At 44.3% G+C, this 20,006-nt stretch overlaps 1 protein-coding gene and 1 long non-coding RNA gene across 3 annotated transcripts in view; both read right to left on the minus strand.

Annotated features, from left to right (window-relative positions):
- Window positions 1-7,390, minus strand: part of CD276 (CD276 molecule) — a 52,150-nt gene extending 44,760 nt beyond the window's left edge. The window contains exon 1 of one of the 2 annotated variants that reach the window (XM_081887806.1): window positions 7,178-7,390. The gene's annotated coding sequence lies outside the window, so the exon portion shown is untranslated. The remainder of the gene's footprint in view (window positions 1-7,177) is intronic. The other variant, XM_081887805.1, reaches the window with a different exon arrangement.
- A 1,587-nt stretch (window positions 7,391-8,977) lies between these two features.
- LOC309356404 lies at window positions 8,978-15,648 on the minus strand. The gene is made up of 2 exons (XR_014162770.1): window positions 15,077-15,648; window positions 8,978-9,377 (listed from the first exon to the last, which is right to left on the minus strand). It is a non-coding gene; the product is annotated as an uncharacterized lncRNA (long non-coding RNA).
- Window positions 15,649-20,006: the final 4,358 nt, after the last annotated feature.

Here is a 20,006-nt window from a genome sequence, read left to right on the forward strand (position 1 = left end):
ATCTGGCGAGCCAGAGCAGCACACGGAATGCCATTTACCTTCCCGCTGGTAAGCGGTCCCTATTTATCTACTTGCACCCGGGGGTGCTTTCGAACTGCTAGGTTGGCAGGCGCTGGGACCGAACGACGGGAGCGCACCCCGCCGCGGGGATTCGAACCGCCAACCATGCGATCGGCAAGTCCTAGGCGCTGATGTTTTACCCACAGCGCCACCTGCGTCCCTTGCTAAATTGAATAGGGCCCTAAATTGTGATTGGCTGGACTCCAGTTCCCATCTGTCCCAGGCAGCATGGCCAATAGTCTGAGATGATGGGAGTAGTAGCTCAACAACATCTGGAGAGCCACAAGTTCCCCACCTCTAAAGAACAAGTGATCTCTTTGAAGCTATCCTCCCAAGTGTCCCTTCTCAAAAAGAGAGAGAACTCCCTACCAAGCCAGCTATATTTTTGTCATTGCCCACCCAGCTGTGTTCCACTCAGCTGAGGAAGTGCCTTCAAACTTCCTTCACTCCTTCCCTTCATGCAGATGGAGGAAGTTCTGTTTCTTTCAGCAGACAGGGAGATGGACGCGAGAAAGAAACGAGGCAGGAAGCAACTGCAGCACTACTGAAATCAAAGGGAATTCCACTGTGCTGCAACAATCCTGTTGTTGACACAGATCTTCTTGGGAGTAGCAGAAGATGGGCAGAATCCAGAATGTGGCAGCTAGACTGGTGACTGGGAGCGGCCGCCAAGACCACATAGGTCTTGAAAGACCTACATCGGCTCCCAGTATATTTCTGAGCACAGTTCAAAGTGTTGGTGTTGACCTTAAAGCCCTAAACGGCCTCGGTCCAGTATACCTGAAGGAGCGTCTCCACCCCCATAATTCTACCCGGACACTGAGGTCAGTGCCAAGGGCCTTCTGGCGGTTCCCTCACTGCGAGAAGCCAAGTTATAGGGAACCTGGCAGAGGGCCTTCTTGGGACTGGCACCCGCCCTGTGGAACACCCTCCCACCAGATGTCAAAGAGAAGAACAACTGCCAGACTTTTAGAAGACATCTGAAGGCAGCCCTGTTTAGGGAAGCTTTTAATGTTTGATGTATTACTGTATTTTAATATTTTGTTGGAAGCCGCCCAGAGTGGCTGGGGAAGCTTAGCCAGAATGGTGGGGTATAAATAATAAATTATTATTATTATTATTATTATTATTATTATTATTATTATTATTATTAAAAGTTGGGGGTACGGGTAGGGATCAATGCCTCACATCTCCAGCCACAGATGGGGAAAACTCTATAGAGGCTGAAACTCTATACAGCCACTGGTGGGAATACATTTGTAACATGGGGGCTGTGTTGCCTTCTGGGTAAACTTCCAGGGATCAATGGCAGGCATGGCCAAAGGCAAAAGTGCATGGAGCAACAGATTAAACCTCTGTACAATTCTACACACACCTCTGTCCTTCATCCAGACAAGCAAAGAGGCATCTGTCATGGATGCTTTACCTGAGATTCCTGCATTGAATAGATGACCTTAGGGGGTCCCTCTCAACTCTATAGTTCTCTTATTCTATTATCAGCAGGGCGGATAAAAATCAATGATTTTTTTTTTATTTTAAAAAATCAGATTTTTTAAAATTTAAATCGGATTTTTAAAATACTTTTGGAGGAAAACATCTTTTTAAACATAGTTTTCTATTTAAGTTACGTTATAGTCCAAAGGCTATTCATCAGGAAATAAGTTTTTCATGTGTGCTGAAACTCAGTCTAAGTTGGTTTTTAAGGAAAATGTTATTCAGGAAATGATTATTTTTCTCCTTCCAATAAAGTACAGCAGAAAAGTTGTCCAAATATAAACAGTTAACTTATTAAACCTCACAATAGTTTCATAATTATCTATGTATTTCCAATAGTATAACCAAATCAGTAATTTTTGATATAACTGTAAAAAACTACTCTGAAAATTTATTCTTGCAAAAATGAAACCTTCATCTGGTTGTAAATATTAAGATTGTACCAACAGGAATGTCTTTCTGTAAAAAAAAAAAAAAGATTTAAATCAAGTATTACTGACTAGTGATTTAAATCATGATTTAAATCAAATCCACCCTGATTATCAGAGTTCATGGATACATTCCAGCCAGGCCACACACAGAGAAAGAGAACCTCTTTGGGGTACAAATATTCTCAGGGTGAAATGTGTATCCTAGGAAGAAGGGGTGAGGCCCTAATCAGAGGTCCAGATAGAGAAGATTGGGGGGGGGATGAATTTGGCCTAATGTTCTTAAGCCCTGGTGTGGAGTGGATGGGGCAGAGGTCTGACTTCGTATAAGGCATTTTATGAAAGCGGGAGGGGAGACCATAGGCGCCGACTCCATGGGGCTTGAGGGGGCCCGAGCCCCCTCAAAAATTCGTTTGGGGGGCTCCGCCCCCCCAATAATCTCCGGCGCCCCTCCAGCAGAGCGCCATCGCCGCCCCTCCCCCAGCCCAAAATGCACAGGGAGGGGCGGGCTGCATGCCTCCTGCCCTCCCTCCCGAGCAAAAGCTCCACCCAATTTCCTTTGGAGCTGATTAATAGGCGCAGCACGCTCTCCCCATTCGCTCACGAGGAGGCGGCGCCACTTTATTTGCATATTCATGAGCTTATTTATTATTCATGAGCTTTCCCGGGCCCCCCCCCAATATTTTTTATAAGTCCGCGTCCCTGGGGGAGACTGTTTCTAGAGCATCCACAATTTATCATTGACTTGCCCTGAGCATCAGTCATCCTGGAACACCACGACTCTGGCTGAAAGCCCAGGGCCACAATTAAAACTTCCCAGCACTCTTGCAACCATCTACATCTTCCAGGCAACACTACACTCACGGGGCCCGATTCTCCAAAACACTAAAGCAATAGGATGCTTCTATCAGTAATTGAATGGGGGGAGGGTGTTCATCACTGTAACCAAGTGAAGAGCTGGTTGGTTTCCTCTGTAGGCTGGACTGGGGGGGTCGTAAACCGGCTCTTGTGGTTCCCAACAGTACAGCCTCTTGCATTAGCCAGCAACAGAGCACTTATATCCACTGGGCAGCATCTGAAACATCTCCCAAAGTGGTACCCAGTTCTTCAGATCTGTCGTCTACAGCATTGTCAACACCACACTCATCAATACACTTGCTAGCCCAGGGTTCCCCCTTCAGGTACCTTCAGATGTTTCCAACTGCAAATCCCATCATCCTTGACCAGTGATCTTGTTGGCTGGGTCTGATGGAAGTCTAACAATACTTGGGAGGTACCAGACTGGGGAAGACTGAGCTGTTTCAGATATGGGAAGCATATTCATTCCTCTTTGACAGCGTTTCACGTCCATCTTTGGATAGATGTCTCTTCAAATTCTCTCCGGCATTCTCTGTTTGCTTGATGCAAAAAAGTGGCGCCCACCCTGTGGAACCCCCTCCCATCAGACATCAAGGAAATAAACAACTATCTGACTCTTAGAAGACATCTGAAGGCAGCCCTGCTTAGGGAAGATTTTAATGTCTGGTGTTTTATTGTGCTTTTAATTCTGTTGGTAGCCACCCAGAGTGGCTGGGGAAACCCAACCAGATGGGCAGGGTATAAATAAATATAATAATAATAATAATAATAATAATAATAATAATAATAATAATAATAATTCATCCACCCATTGCACAGGTGGTCACACCCTTGGCCTTTTAAAATTGTAGGGTCTCCAAATTAGCATTTAATCCTAATGTGCTTAATTTGTTATCCTATATATCTCATGCCCTGTATTGGTTAGCAACATCTTTTCCATGCTTTGGCCAAACCAAGTCTTTCACAACACCTGGACTTTCTTCTTGGAGTTGAGGAAACGGATTTAACCTAGGACTGCATTTGAAGCGGGTGCTCAAATACTGAGCTCAAAGTCCTTCCCTACACCTAAAATGGTAGGTGCCGTTCTGCATGGCTGTAGCAAGAAGAAAAATGGGAGGCTCACTCAACCAAGTAGGCTAGGGGGCCAATTCCCTTGGGGCTTCCCTTCTCCCTGAACTGTTCCATCCAAGCTGGCTTTTTATAAGAACTGCCACGTAATAATTGCCACTGGAGTTTGTTCGCCTTCCTCTTCCCTCCCCATCCCCTTTTTCTTTTGTGTTGAGTCTTTTAGACCGCTAACCCATGAGCAAAAAAGCTTGTATGTTACTGATCTTCTGCAAGCCACTCTGGGAGCCTTTTCAGCTGAAGAGTGGAGTGATAATGCTCTATATACGCTAAAATAAATAACTGAAATCAGCAGAAATTACTGAGACACAATTATGTGTACGGGCTGCAGCTTTAATTTGCATGCTTTGTTGGCATTGCAAAATTAAGTGTGCACAGTTTAGGGGTGTGTGTGGCTGTTCGGATTAATGTCAAAAGGGTTTTAAAGCGGCGGTTTCCAAACTGTGGTCCATGAACCACCAGTGGCCTGTGAGCTTCCTTCATGTGGTCCACAGCATTTCTGTGGATTTGTGATTGAATATTCATGCTGATTTTTAATTGTATTCTTATTGCTTCTTTTGTTTCCTATACTATATTTTTATTGTAAAGGTAAAGGTAAAGGGACCCCTGACCACTAGGTACAGTCGTGACTGACTCTGGGGTTGTGGTGCTCATCTCGCTTTAATTGGCCGAGGGAGCTGACGTTTGTCCGCAGACAGCTTCTGGGTCATGTGGCCAGCATGATTAAGCTGCTTCTGGCGAACCAGAGCAGTGCACAGAAATGCAGTTTACCTTCCCGCCAGAGCGGTACCTATTTATCTACTTGCACTTTGTGCTTTCGAACTGCTAGGTTGGCAGGAGCTGGGACCGAGCAACGGGAGCTCACCCCGTCGCGAGGATTCGAACTGCCGACCTTCTGCTCAGCAAGTCCTAGGCTCTGTGGTTTAATCCACAGTGCCACCCACTGTGATCCAAATTCTTTGGAATTCAAAATAAAAGAAGCAAACTTAATACAATACCATCTAGCACATTACAATTGCTACCACAGGCTAAAAACCGTTAAGCAATTTTCAAGCGGCAACTGGAAAAATAAAAACTTGGGAACGACTGATGAGCAGTTGTTTAGTCATCCCCAAGAAGTGATGACATACTTGTTTCAGATCCTCAAATTGTGGATGGGGAAGAACTTTGCAAATGGCATACAGCAGACAAGTACAACTTTCAAGAGACTGCGATCTACTCCCACTATAAAAAAAAATCTGGCAGTGATCTACCTATTGGATTGCCAAGAGTTGTTGAGCTTTTAAGGGGGGAAGCTTCATCAAAGTTGTTGAGCGATCCAACCGGGATCAACCAGGGACACCCCATGATCGACCAGTAGATCACGATCGACCAGTTGGACATCCCTGCCATACAGAAACAAATGATGCCATCTTCAAAAGTCCTAAGAGCGACAGCAATCTTTCCCAAACCTGAGGTAGTTACGTACGTCTTTTGAAGGTTTAGTCTTACCTGCATACGCCTTCTCAAGCAAAGATAATTTGGGGGTAGTTTTAATGACACTATTTTATCTAGACTAGGGCAAATACCCTGTAGGGCAAATACCATTTAAAAGCCTTTTGTATACACTTGGGGGCATCCGTACCACAATTTAGGAAACACTTGGACTACATGACTGCAGGGTCCCCACCCCACCAAAAAGAAAAATATCCAGGTTGCACAATTGGAGCTCTTGCACAACAAACCTTCTTCCATATATATATATATATATATATATATATATATATATACACCACACCCCCTCAACAGTATTTATAGGAACTCAAACACTGAGATCCTGCTCTGTTCCAGTAACAAGAAGCCGAAAGCACCAGCCTGAAGATGACGAGTGAGACCTCGTCGAAACGTCGCCTAGACACCCCAACTTTTACACGGGAAGACACCCGAGGACACCAAAACCTGCATATATATATATATATATATATATTCAGACTTTCTGTGATAAGGGAAGTGACGAGATGGGGGGATGCTCTGGGAAGCATGAGATTACTATTGCATGATAGAATGTCGTCTAACTTCCCCATCAGTCAGCAAACACCTCGTCCGGAAGGAATCATAGTTCAAACACAAAACCAGACATCCATATTTCGACCAGCACTGCCACCATTTCTTTCCCATCACACACAGGTCCATTTTATTTTGTTAATCAGAGCAGCAATGCTGGCAAAGAGATAGATCTTTCTTGATCTAAAGCACCACTCACCCACAAGGGAAGGGTGGCTGAACAATACAGCTACTTTACTCAGAAGTAGACCCAACTGCATCCTACAGAGTTAACTTAAGAAGGCATAGGAGTGCCCTCTGTATTGGCCATTCTCTCCCCCCTCTTCCAATTCAATCTTTATTGGTTTATAAACAATACAGCCAATCACACTGAAACCCATTAAGCACTACAAACAAACCACTATGTATTGGCCAATCTCAACTGTTGGCCAGAAGATACAAAAAAGTTGAGGCAAAACAGTCCTGTATCCTTATCAACACAAAAGAAGCAAAATATTTAAGGACATTGACAGATCCTGTCTCAGATTTCTCCTTTTTTAAAGAGGTATCCTAAGCAGCTGGCAAGTGGCATATATAACGTAATCTGGCTGGCATCCGATCTAAGACCTGCCTGAAGTAAACCTATTGAAATCAAGGAACCCAGCTTTACCAGGTTCCTTCACTTCAGTGAGTATGCTCTGGGTATGGGTAACATTGTACACCCCCTCCTCTCTCTCTGAGCCAATTCCTAGCAGCCTATGTCCCTCTCCCCCATATAATATTTGAGGGGGCCTCCCCCCCCCAAGTTAATGGACATTGCCATTCCAGTAGCAGTGTGCGCCTTGTAATCGATTACAATATGTGGGGCAGGGCTTATCTTCTCTCCCTCTCCCCAATATTTTATTCAAGTTGGCACCCCTGTGGGTCACACTGGAGAGAGAGAAAGAGCGATAGTCTTTAAAAGCATTTTAAAAAAGCAACTCAGTGTAAGAGCGCGCGCGCGTCCAAGTGAAGACGCCCAGTAAAAACGAAAAGTTCTGCAGGAATCCAAGATCCTTTTGGCAACGCTTTTGGAGGAAGGGAAGAGGGGCCGAAAGAAGGAAAGAAAGGCGGATTGTCTGCCTCTTTTCGCCTGGGTGTCGCTCCCTCTCTCTCCCCCCATTCAGCCCAACAGCCAAGCAGGCACTTACTCGGCCAGAGTCCGTCCTTCCCGGGAGCGACTCCGCTTTCGGACAAAGGCGCGCCGTTTCTCCGGCTCGCCCTCCGTTCTGCTGCGCCCTAGGCGCAGGGCGCGTCTCGCCGCCGGCCCGGGACCGTCTTCCTGCCCTGCCCGCCCCAGCACCCGTCGCCCCCAGCTCCCTCCGGCGGGCAGAGGTCGGTGCGCGGCTCCCGGCCGGGGGAAGGAGGAGGAGGAGGCCGCGGGAGCGAGCCTGGGCAGGGAGAGGCGGGGAGAGGAGCGCAGCCCCCCTGGCTTCCGGGTTGATTCGGGGCCGGAGCGCCATGTGGCTGCCGCCGTGCGAATGGAATCGGGGAATCCGATTATTGGAAGGGGTTCCGGGCGGTCATCTAGTCCAACCGGCCGCAAGGCTGGAAGATGCCACGGAGCGTCCAGTGCCAGATTTACGTGTAAGCTAAACAAGCTATAGCTTAGGGCCCCACTCTCTTGGCAACCCCCCAAAAAAATCTAAAGGGGGGAAAAACTGGATGTGCATTTCCAAAATGTAAAATTAAAATAAAATAAAATAAAACCTACATACAGCAACAGTGTTTTGTGTTGTAAGCTCCTATGATGTCAGTCATGGGCCCCGCCTGCTCCCTAAAATATCACTGGTTTGCTCATTTCAGTATATAGAGTGCCTACATTCTGCATGTGCAAATGGCTTTAGATACCTATTAGGTCCGTAAATTACCATATAGCATATATTCAACACACACAAAAAGCGACAAATTGTTGTTGACAAAGGACAGCTGGACATATAAAGGGCCCCATTACCTTCAGGAGCTTAGGGCCTCATTACACCTAAATCTGGCCCTGGTGGTGCCCCGTGATAGGACAACTGGAATGATGTCTTCTTTTTTGTATATAATTTTTATTAAGTTTTCTGTTTTACAATTTAAAATACTGTACTCATTTTTACATTCTTAAAATATCCATGACTTCCCCTCTTCTCTTTCCATGGTTCATTTTACATATCATAAATCCCTGCATATTTTACAGAAACTCTACCATTCAGCATTCCATTATTTACATCCATCAAAACTTATTTACACTGTTGAATTTATCTTAATGCTGCCAGCGTTTTCAACGGCACACAGTTAATTCCCGTATATTCAGTAAACATTTTCCAATCTTCTCTAATCATATGTTCTCCTTGTTCTCTTATTCTGTATGTTAAGTCTGCAAGCTGCGCATATTCTGTCAACTTAAGTTGCCATTCTTCTTTGGCTCGGACCTGGGACACAGTAGTGGCGTACATAAATAACCTTTTTTGACACCTTCGGATTTCAGTCTGAATTATCCCCAACAGAAAGGACTCTGGTTTTTTAGGGAAAGTACTTTTAAACATTTTTTTCAATTCATTATGGATCATTTCCCAATACTCTTTTACCCTTTTACAAGTCCACCACATATGAAAGAACATTCCCTCAACCACGTGGAGTTTTGTCTTCCACATGGAACTCCCATCCCAATAGCTGTGTACATTCGTCTGCCACTGACTATTTCTTGTTAAATGTGCATTTATTGATTTGCGCTTCCTCTTTGATAGTTCGCAATTGATTCGATTGTGCATTTCATGATTCGTCAGTTTGTAATTTATGGTATGAGTGCATTCCTTCTGAAAGGAAAATGAGAGTATATGGCCTGATGAGGAAAAATCCTGGGGTGCGAATTTACTCCGCTACCCAGCTTGTCGGGGTGCCACCGCCGCAGGTCTCTCCGGTCAGCAAAAGAAGGCGTCTCCAGCCAAGTCAAAGAAGCGAAACAGTGGTCAGTAGACCTGATCTTTATTTGTTGCAACAAGGTTCAAACACACAGAGTAGGAACCCTGAGCATGGGGTTGCGTGAACTTTTAAGACTTCTCCCAATTTCCCATAATACATTTTTCAACAGCATCATCAATACATCACAAATATGTCACAAAGTAGGAGTGTTTGGCATGTAGAAACATAAGAGCATCACCCACCCCTGTCAATTACCCCAGGTCCCAACACCTTTTAAGTACCCTCTTCCCCAAAGAACAATAAATGTGTTTACACATGCCCCCTAGCTGCAAGGCTTTCAGGATTCAATCCACCATCCTGTCCCAGATTTCTGTCTGGGTTATGTGCTTTCTGCCTCCTATTGTGAGGCTAAGGTTGCACTTCATGGAAGGGCAAGGAGTATGTGACCTTACTTACTTATCAAACCTTTATTAGGCATTATGCGAATAAAACCATAGAGGAGAGAATAACATATAAAGGCCTTGAGATATATATAAAAGGGCAGCAGTTAGCTACATACATACATATATATATACATATAGAGTCAATGGTTTTCTTTGTTAACCTGCTCCTTGGAGGACTGCTACCAAAAACTCGGCTACCCCCGCCGTTACCCTTTGGTCAACGTCGGATAGGTAGAGTCCCACACATTCACCTTGCTGGGGTTCCAGACCACCCGAGAGAGGGGACAGCACGCGTTGACGGAGCGTACTGTACAATGGGCAATGAAAGAGAATATGCTCTACAGTGTCCGGGACATTCATAGAACATCTGCAGAATCTCTTGTTTCTAGGAATGTTTTGATATCTTCCCCTGACAAATGCTGAGGGAAAAACATTCAAACGGGCCAGCATAAAAGCCCTACGTTGGGCTGGGATTATTAATTTAGTGACGTAATTGGCTCTGCTATCTAAGATATTTAAATCATAGAATATGGGGGAGCAAATTTTGTTTACAGCTGCCATAATATTTTGTCTCTTGACATCCTTTAGTCTAGTTAGGATATTATGGAAAATGTATTGCTCATTAGAATTGTACAGGGGCTCCAGCTCGATGCCTAAAGATTCAATCTTTTTTTCGAGGTGCTGATACCATCTTGATTTATAGGAGTCATTGAGCAAATCAGCGAGCAGACTTGATGGAGGGCAGCGAAAATGGCAGCGTAACCAGTACTTTATTGAGGTGGACCATGCCCAATATTCCATTGTGTGTATGCCTATTTCTGCACACATTGTTTCATATTTGATCATAGCTGGGAGTCCAAGAATACGTCTCAGAAAGCTGGAGTGAATCTTTTTTAAATCACTGTTATATGCTTGGACCCATAGCGGGATTCCATAGAATATCTGGGATTGCACTTTTGTTTGAAATATCTGATTGGCCGCAGGAATAAATTGATTACCTTTCTGATAGTAAAAACGGGCAACTGCTGATGAAGTGCACTTTGCCTGTTTTATGGCGTTTGTGCGATGGGTTGCCCACCCTAAATTGCTCTGGAATAAGATTCCCAGATACCTATGGATTTTCACTTGTTGGATTTCTTGCCCTCTTATTTTCCATTTCTCTAATTTCCAACCATTCGAGAAGACCAAAATTTTTGTCTTCTCATAATTTATAGAGAGTTTGTTGCATTCGCAGTAAAGGATCAGTGAAGATATAAGACGTTTCAGACCCAACCTCGTTAATGATAGTAGGACAGCATCGTCTGCGTATAATAAGAGAGGAACTGGTTTCTGATTAAGTTTAGGGGCATGTGATTCTATTTTTTGAAGGTAATCTGGCAAGTCTGATAGAAATAAATTAAATAGAAAGGGGGCAAGGATACACCCTTGTTTTACCCCTTTCGAGTTAGGGATGTCTGATGAAAGGTGACCTTTGGTGTTAAGTTTGACTTGACAGGTATTGGAAGAGTGTAGATTTTGCATTAGAATCAATAAGCGCTGATCAATTTTTAATTCTGCGAGTTTCCTCCACAACTTTGGGCGATCGATTGAGTCGAATGCACCACGAAAATCTACAAAAGCAGCATATATCTTAGATTGCCTTTGGAATCTGTATTTTTCAACCAAGTGCATAAGTATAAGACAGTGGTCTAGTGTAGAGCAACCTTTGGAGAAACCTATTTGTTCTTTCCCTGGTAAATTTAGATTTTTCATCCAGGTAAGGAGTTTAGATAAGAGGTGCTTGGCGTAGATTTTCCCTATCACTGATAATAGGCTTATCGGTCTATAATTCCTTGGTTCTTTTGGGTCGCCATTTTTAAAGATTGGAATAATTATTGATCTTAACCATATCTCAGGTATTATCCCATATTTATCTATGAGAGTAAACAGTTGAGCTAAGGGTTCTGCCCACCAATCTATATAGGTCTTAAATAGTTCTATTGGTAGACCGTCTGGCCCAGGAGATTTCCCCGATTTGAAATTTTTAACTATCTCTCTAATTTCCTCTTCCTCTACCCTTGGCCACTCCTGGAGTTTATTAATTTTATTTTTAGTGGTTTCATTTCCTTTAAGTTCACTGTGTAGATTGTTAAATACAGATGTAAAGTATTGGGACCATTTGGATTCTTCAATTGGTGGTAGAGTTAGTTGATTTTCGGCTTTCAATCCTCCGTACACTAAGTTCCAGAACGCTTTGTTGTTTTTACTCTGAATTGAGTCGAATAATTGTAGCCATTTTTGGGTTGCGTATTTCTGTTTCTTTTCGGCCAGAATGTAGTGATATTTTCTTTTTTCATCAAGATAAGAGGGCTCTAGTTTAGTGCGATTATTTTTAAATGTTTGGCGCAGTTTTCTTTTTAGCTGGAAACATTCATCATCAAACCAAGGGCTAGCGCTATGTTTAAGTACCCAAACTGTAGGTGGAGTACCAAGCTCTACGAACATTTGGAAGATTTCATTATAAATTTTCGGTATATCACTGTAGAAATTAGTGGTCTTTAAGTTGGATAGTACTTGTTTTCTCAGGTTGGCTGTAAGTTTTTGCCCCACTGCTGCACTCATTTCCTGGGACCATTTTAATTGGGTCATTTGTTTGTATTGAGAAGGTTCTATGATATTGTGCTTAGTTATTTTGGTTTCGTCCTTTAAGTTAATAGACAACGATAATGGCTGATGGTCGCTTTCGGTGCGCGTTCCAATTTTGAAGTCCATGATCGAATTTATGATATTATAAGGGACAAGAATATAGTCGATGACACTGCATCCTCGGGGGGAGAAGTATGTAAACTCCCCACTTCTATCGCCTTTTGTTGAACCATTCACAATCTGTAAATTAAAGTTGTTACATAATTCAAGTAGGCGTAAGCCTTCGTTGTTTACAACCCTGTCTCTGGAGAATCGTCCTATTTTCAGGGCATGTACGATATCATTATCAGTATTCCAATTTAGTTTGCTACATAGTTGTTCATTGTTGGTTCCCACTCTGGCATTAAAATCACCTGCTATTATCAATGAGGCATTTGGGTATTTATCGGTCAAATTTTCTATATAAAAGGTTAGTTGTGACCAATTTTCACTGCTGCTGTTGTTTTTGGTTGGGGGGATATAGACATTTACAAGTAGCAAAGTATCGTTTTTTTGGGTTAAAAGTAGAGCTTGTGCAAGTGGTAAGCATTTTTCTAGTTGCTTGATTTCAAACCCTAAGTTGTCTTTGATCATACAACAGAACCCTGCTTTTGGCCGACCCTTCGCGTTTGTTTTCAATGCGGGTTTCGTATAGGAGGTGAATCCATTGATTTTAATATCTCTAGTTGACCATGTTTCTTGTAGAAGTATTAATTCAAAATCTTTAAAGAAGTTCATTAGGTCTGGGTCTCCGTCTTTGTTTCCCCACCCTGCGATATTCCAGGACAGCAAGCGTAGGATCCGTTTTTGAGTTGGTGGCTGGTTGACAGCATTTAGTCATTCTAGTTCTGTCATTAAGTCCAGCGAGGGATTTTGTCTTGTGCAGATACAGCCATTTGTCGCTGCTTTCGGTGGGGAACATAATGATGGATCTTTTAGATTCTTTTTTAAAGTGCGGGGAATTAAAATTTCCTCCCTTTCTTGATTTTCTTCCTTAACTGTTCCTTGTTCCTGAGAAATTTCTGTGGTTGGTGGACTATTATGGACAGTAGGGCTGTTTTCAGTCTCTACTTCCATTTATTTGGCCTCATTTGGTGTTGAGCTCAGTGTGTCAGGTCTGTTGGAGGTCATCTTTTGTTCGGCAATGTTAGAGTCCTTTGTAGTGCTTAAATAAGGGGTACCTATTTCGTTTGGAGCTAGTATTTGATATCTCAGCCAGGAATTTGTGGTCTCATTACTGGAGTTTTTCCTTACCATTTCATATTCTAAAGGCGGCTGGATTTGAAGCTCTGCATCTATACATTTGAAAGTTCCATTAGTAGTTCTCTTTTTGACTATGCATTTTGGGGAAAAGGCTGGTAAGTGTAAAGTTTGATTGTGTATTGTTTCTACTGCATTTTGTTGACCTTGTTGGTGAATTTCGGTCAATCTGGCCTGTAGTTTCGTCAATTTACTGAGTATGTTTATTTGTTCTTTATCTGGTAACTTGGTAAAGTTACTCAGCAGATCTTCTTCTTCTGGGACTGTCCAGTCTATTGTGTCAAGGGCGAGGTTGTTATTTGATGCTACAGTCGCATGGTTTGGGAGCTTGGATTTTTCTTGCGTGATTTCCCGGATAGCTGGCTGCGGTTTCTCCCATCTACTGGGTTCTTCCACGGGAGTAGGGCAGATGTCGGCTTCTGGTGGAATGGCCTTGTTCATCTTGTTCTGTCTTTTAGGTGCAATCAATGGTCTGGGTGATATATCTTCAAAGTGTCGACGCGGAATAATTCCTTTCTGGGCTAAATGAGTCTTTTCCCTTAAGATTTTAGTTGGAATTCTATGGCTACCAAATCTTAGTAGTACTTTTTTGGAATATCCATCGTTAGTGAGCCTCTTGACTGCTTTTAAGTCAATGCTTCCACCCTCAAGGCCTAGGAGCAGATTTAGATGATGTCTGGCCCAGAAAGATGACTCCCAGTAAGGTAGGGGCCCTCTATATGGAAAAATGTGGAGAACAATCTCACATGGTCTCAGTATCAGGTTGATTGAGTGAGGGGGGCTTCCTCTGGTTTTTGGCTGGTTTAGAGGTATAGATTTGTATTTGTTCTGTTTATCTCCAGGGCTTGTTAAGGATGGCAAGAAGGGAGTGAGTTGCCTCCTTTCATCTGGGTTATCCAGCTTCTTGGAGATGTTTTGTAATTGTTCAAAGATTTTTGAACTGTTTGAGCAGTCAATAGGCAGCATTCCTCCAGCAGCTCCACCTTTCTATCAATTAGTGCTTGTGCCTCGGTTATGGGAGTAGTAGCCTTGTCCTCATTTATTCCTAGGGATATCTCTTCAGTTGTCTTTCCATGTAAAGAGTTGAGGAAGGTTTTAGGAGGAGATGCGTGCTGTTTTTGAGGTAGCAGGTAATTATCTAGATTACTCTGTTTGAAACCAGAGGGCTCTGTGTCAGTTTCTGTATCAAGACACCTGAGTCTTTTGGCTCTTCTCATTGCTAGATTCTTCTTAAATCAATGAGATCAGACTTCTAAATAGAGTGATAAAGCGCTAAAGTTCTCAGGTCGCAATCTCGTTTAATTCTCATTCAGTCCTGGCTGGGCTGCTGCGAGGAGTTTAAAACTGAGTCCAATTATAGCACTCCTTTGGAGTACCCCCCCTTCTTCTCTGTTTGTTAAAACAACTGAGATGTTTGGGGGTCCACGAAGTTAGAGGTGGTGGGAGAAATTTGTGGTTTTATGAATTTGTAGTTAAAAGCCCATTGGAAGTCCTTAAAGATCCTTGGAATAAGTTTGTCACGAGGAGTCAACGAGAAACTAGAAGGGAGTGCCTTAATGCCCGGGAGGGAATGTCCGAGACCCTTCGTTAAAACTTCATTAACTTAGTTAAGTCCCGGCACCGAGGAGGATAAGATAAGATGTTCAAAAGCACAGCGAAATAGTGAAAGGAAATAAAATCCAAAGGAAGGAGGAGAGCCAGCAACATTTAGTTAAAAGATCTCTTTGAGCTCCGATAAGAGCGTCTTACCTCGGCGCCATCTTGGAAATTCTATGTGACCTTATGCCTAAGGGATTATGAAGGCAGGGGGAGCCCTGGATTCCCCTTTTCCAGAGGAGTCATTAGCCATTTGAACCAAGGAAATCAGTCAAGCCGTTGAATTTTGGCGATTATTTCTGAAGTTTCCACAGTTTTCTGTATTGGATTGTCAGAGGAAACAGTATGATACATGGTATCCACTCAATGCTACAAGGTTAAACAAGTTTGCCCTGAAGAAAATGCATGTGGTTTTGCTGGAATTCAAAATGGTGCCAAAAAAATCAGGCAAAGTCACACCATCGTGATGCTTGAGTCTGCCATCTTGATTCAAAATGGTGGCTGGTGTTCAAATGACTACAAAGCCTGCCACGCCCACCTTGGGAACCCTTCAGAGGAGGCTGAGCCTATCAGGAGCAAATGTACAAACCATTTCCCAAAATGTATAGTAGACAATAAACCACTGTTTCTCAAGCTCACAAACCAGCAATATGGAGAGAATGACAAGGGTCTGCATTGCAGAGCTGTTGTAATTCATGATCTGTCAAAATTGGCCCTTCCCTGATTTGCAACAGAAAGACAATCACAGTGGACTATATTTGTGGCATTGCTGTAGTAATTCCGGGAGCAGAACTGAATATGCTGCACAATTTAATAAAATAAAATAATTATTTTGTGATTATCTGATTTTGAAACACCCTATTCATGCCTTTGATTATATTCTTTTTCCGGTTGGGAAGAGAGGACAGGGAGGCTGCTGAAAAATCTGTCTCCTAGGAACAGCTGCAGAAAGTAACCAGGAAGCCTGGTCTGCAGACAAAGAAGCTGTTAGCCTGCTATTGTCTCCTGCCGATGAGTGAGTAAGGAAGGCCTTTTTCTGAAATGATCTCACAAGGATTCCTCCCTGCAGAGGCTCCCATTGGCTGGACTGTGGTTCCCCTCTTTGCCAGTTGACCTATGCAGAATCAAAATAGGGCCCGCTATCGCCATCTACTGCATAGATAGCTCCTTGCTTTACTGAAATCTGTGGCTTGTGTGTATCTGAAGAAGTGTGCATGCACACGAAAGCTCATACCAAGAACTAACTTAGTTGGTCTTTAAGGTGCTACTGGAAGGATTTTTTTTATTTTGGCTTGCTCTTCAGACACAGCATTTCTCAAAGCTCACCAAAAAGGCCAGACTACTGTAATGCTGGGAACGCAGGTGGCTCGATGGGGTGAGCTCCCATTGCTCAGTCCCTGCTCCTGCCAACCTAGCAGTTTGGAAGCACGTCAACGTGCAAGTAGATAAATAGACACCACTCCGGCGGAAAGGTAAATGGTGTTTCCGTGCGCTGCTCTGGTTCGCCAGAAGCGGCTTAGTCATGCTGGCCACATGACCCGGAAGCTGTACACCAGCTCCCTTGGCCAATAAAACAAGATGAACGCTGCAACCCCAGAGTCGTCCATGACTGGACCTAACGGCCAGGGGTCCATTTACCTTTACCTTACTGTAATGCTGGGCTGGGAAAGGGCTCCATGCAGAAGGTCCCAGACTGTGGCTCCCCATTTGTGGAACTCTCTCCCCAGTGAGGTCCACCTGGCACCATCACTGACATCTTGTCAGTGCCAGGTTTGTTTGCTTTTTAGTGGATTACAGAGATTGGGGTTTCTGCAGCCAAAGCATTTTCTTTGGAGACCTTTTTGTGTCATAAGCAACTAACATGTCATAATAACAATTCATAATAATAATAATAATAATAAATTAAAAGTCTGCCATTTGCTCAAGGACCTGATGCTTTATCTCTAAACCTACCAATCTGTACAGCTACCCTTCCTTCCACACCATATCCTATGCATTTGTTTGCACCATCAACAAGAATTGCCATATTTACCCAATTACACAGGGCTTTCTGTGCATCACTTTCCAAATGCTCAATATTACTCAGTGTGCTTCGCCTTTTCCTCTAGCCCTTTTCAGTTTTACAGCCCGTGCTGCTCTCAATGAGCCACTGACCCTCTGCTAAGCATCGTCTCCACAATTTCCCTCGCAAGAGATGTTAAAAGCAGTGGGGCCTCTATGAGTCAGAAGGGGAGCTGACTTTCCCAGCCATCCCTGTTGGGGCGATTCTATTGCGTGCTTCCAGCCCACTGGCAAGTCTCCCGACCACCAAGAAGTGTTATATAAACCAAGGGAAATGCTTTAGGAATCCAGTGGGCAAATGTTGTAGCTTTCCAATTCCCATACAGTAAAGTCTATCGTAGGCTCCCATCGCATGGGCTCCAAATCAGGCCTAGCATCTTTGGATATCTGCTGGAACCCCAGGAAGGTCACTTGTACAAAAAGGACGAACAAAGAAGATGCCCATTTCTATAAAAAATGGCATGTGCTGATTTTTATACATAGATGCAAGTTTAGGAACAATGGCCCACATCGAATGCGGTGCTAAGTATCTGTCCCATCAGCACAATAATTTTTGCTTGTGCAATGGGACTTTCCTGCACTCTCTGCCTCCCTTCATGACCCGTCAACGTGTTCTGGAGGTTCCCCCCGACCTTCCAGAGTAGATCTGGATCGGCGGTTTGAATCCCCGCAACGGGGTGAGCTCCCGTTGCTCAGTCCCAGCTCCTGCTAACCTAGCAGTTTGAAAGCACATCAAAGTGCAAGTAGATAAATACCGTATTTTTCGCCCTATAGGACGCACTTTTTCCCCACCAAAAATGAAGGGGAAATGTGTGTGCGTCCTATGGGGCGAATGCAGGCTTCGCAGACCTCTCCGCAAGCAGCGGGAGCGCTCCCGCTGCTTGTGGAGAGGTCTGCGAAGCCTGGAGAGCGAGAGGGGTCAGAGCGCTCCCGCTGCTTGCGGAGTTGCCTGCATGCTGAAGCCTGCGCGCGCTGAGCTCAGCACATCCAGGCTTCGCGGACCTCTCCACAAGCAGCGGGAGTGCTCACAAGGCTTGCGGAGAGTGGCCTGCATGCACTGAGCTCAACGCGTCCAGGCTTCGCGGACCTCTCCGCAAGCAGCGGGAGCCAGCACTGGGCTCCCACGGCTTGCAGAGAGCTGCCTGTTTGGGGGCTGGGGTCGGGGGAAGCTCGGGCGGGCCTCCCCCGCCCCAGCCCTGCGCCTGGGGGGAAAATAATTTTTCCCTTTATTTCCCCCCCAAAAAACTAGGTGCACCTTATGGGACGGTGCGTCCTATAGGGCAAAAAATACCTTCTCTGGCGGGAAGGTAAATGGCGTTTCCATGCGTTGCTCTGGTTCGCCAGAAGTGGCTTAGTCATGCTGGCCACAAGACCAGCTGCACACCAGCTCCCTCGGCTAATAAAGCAAGATGAGCGCCGCAACCCCAGAGTCAGCCACGACTGGTCAGGGGTCCCTTTACCTTTACCTGTGAAGGAACACGTGTGCTTGTATATCAGGAATCTGGGTCTCGGAGAGTGGTGGGAAAACAACACAGATGAACTAAAGTGAATGAACAGCCCATGTTCCATTTCCACAACTGAATTTATAAACTTCTTGACATTAAAAGAGCAGAAGAGGGAAAGCATGGAGGAAACCTTCCCACCACCAAGCCATTCATGGCAGCCATATAACTATAGTTGCTGCCAGGTCCTTTAAAAAAAAACTGCCTGTGGCTGAGACTATGAATTAAATTCATGAGGAAGAAACGAGCTCCTTTTGAAGCATCTTGGATCTGAGTCATTTGCTGCTGACTGATTTCTGAGCGGAGGAGCAGGGAATGGAGGAAGCCCTGCAGACATGTTGAAACTCATTTGTAAGCAGACCACATGATGCCCTGATTCAGCAGTAGCCACAGCCAGCCCAGAATCTCAGCTGGGTGGAGGAGATGTTGAAGAGGCTGGAGGAGGCAGTGCCTTGTTCTTGCGTGCCTCCTGTCTAATTTCAGATCCTACAAGGAGCAATTTATTCAGATCCCATAAGGATACTGAAAGTAAATCTCTTCTCCATCCTTTCGGTACGCACATTAAACCATGGTGTGGCTCAGAATTATGTGGCGAACTGTTACCACTGATCTGCAGGAATTAAAACACTGAATACAATCATGATTTAGTAGGGTGGGGGCAGAAATCTGAACGTCTGAGACAGAATCACAGTTTAGAAGTGGTGTGGGATGAAAGGTTTTGGAAATACAGTGGTACCTCAGGTTAAGTACAGTACTTAATTCGTTCTGGAGGTCTGTTCTTAACCTGAAACTGTTCTTAACCTGAGGTACCACTTTGGCTAATGGGGCCTTCCGCTCCCACTGCGTGATTTCTGTTCTCATCCTGAAGCAAAGTTCTTAACCCGAGGTACTATTTCTGGGTTAGCGGAGTCTGTAACCTGAAGTGTATGTAACCTGAAGCGTATGTAACCCGAGGTACCACTGTATTAATCTATAAGAGTTGAATTTGGGAAGGTAGAATATGGGAAATTTGCATGTGCATGGATCACACCTTTGTGGCACTTTGGAAACTAATATATCCAGTGAAGCCTTGAAATCCCCAAGAGTTTGCTAACCAGAACTTTAAAGGAAAAGGGCACAGGACAAATCTTTGTTATGTTCTGAGAGAAAAAAACTGCTCCTTTTCCCTTATGGGGTACCCAAGAGCCCATATAGAGTCCTTTTCTAGGTTCTCTATCAGTAGGAGAAAATAACAGAGACCAACCAGAGAATATTGAGAAGCAAAGCAGCTAGTAAGCCTGATCTTTATTAAAGCTGTTGCAACAGGGTGCTCCCCCCACACAGGAAGGGGGGAGGGACCCAGGACAAAGGTGTGCAAGCCCTTATAGAGACATTTTAAATTGCCCACCCTGTAGCTCAAGACCACCCCCCAGATACATCATACCTACATCACAGAAGGGGTGTAGCCGAAGACTACCCCCTTAATACATCAGAGAAGGGGCGGACTACAACAGAAATCTGAGTGCGTTGTTTTTTTCCTGTCTGCTAGGTTATTTGATTGGATTACCTGG

This window comes from Podarcis melisellensis (genome assembly GCF_964234715.1).
Source record: "Podarcis melisellensis genome assembly, chromosome: 14".
NCBI lineage: Eukaryota > Metazoa > Chordata > Lepidosauria > Squamata > Lacertidae > Podarcis > Podarcis melisellensis.